General features: G+C 47.2%; 1 pseudogene; it reads left to right on the top strand.

Annotated features, from left to right (window-relative positions):
* The first annotated feature begins 315 nt into the window (after positions 1-315).
* Positions 316-412, top strand: LOC122545788 (annotated as a pseudogene).
* The last annotated feature ends 414 nt before the right edge of the window (positions 413-826 follow it).

Below are 826 nucleotides of genomic sequence, written 5' to 3'. Positions count from 1 at the left end.
CCAGCCCTGTGCTTGTGGTCCAGTCAGACACCTTCCACAGAGTTCAGGCCCAACTGCTGCTACATCACACTGCCTCAGCTCTCCTGGAAGTTTCCTGTCCGTTTCCAAACCCAAGTTAGCATAAACTCTACTTTACCATTCAAACTAGCTTTAACCACAAACTCAACCTAGCTCAAGCACTCAAAGTCGCTCTAACCACTAACTCTACACAATCACTCAAACTAGCTCTAACCACTAAACCTATCTAGATAACCATCCAATCTAGCTGGAACCACCAACTATACCTCGCTAATCATTCAAACTAACTCTAACCCCGCCCCCCCACAGATACTAAAGTTGGAACGATACAGTGAAGATTACCATCCCCCTGCACAAGGATGACACGCAAATTCGTGAAGCGTTCCATATTTTCTTTTTGGGTGGCATGGTGGCTCTTTGGTTCGCACTGCTGCCTCACAGCACCAGAGACCTGGGTTCAATTCCACCTTCGGGCGACTGTCTGTGTGGGGTTTGTACATTCTCCCCGTGTCTGCGTGGGTTTCCTCCGGGTGCTCCAGTTTCCTCCCACAGTCCAAAGATGTGCAGGTCAGGGTGAATTAGCCATGCTAAATTACCCATAGTGTTAGGTGCATTAGTAGGGAGTAGGGGAATGGGTCTAGGTGGATTACTGTTCGGAGGGTCAGTGTGGACTTGCAGGGCCTAAGGGTCTGTTTCCACACTGTAGGTTATCTAATCTAATAACCATCCAAACTAGTTCTAACCACTAACCCTACCTAGCTCATGATGTCTTTGTTTACTGTTAGTGAATCAACACATTAATTCATTC

Source organism: Chiloscyllium plagiosum, unplaced genomic scaffold (assembly GCF_004010195.1).
Source record: "Chiloscyllium plagiosum isolate BGI_BamShark_2017 unplaced genomic scaffold, ASM401019v2 scaf_65842, whole genome shotgun sequence".
NCBI classification, from domain to species: Eukaryota; Metazoa; Chordata; class Chondrichthyes; order Orectolobiformes; family Hemiscylliidae; genus Chiloscyllium; species Chiloscyllium plagiosum.
Note: the sequence above shows the minus strand (reverse complement) of the source record. Positions and strands in the feature narration are given on the sequence as shown.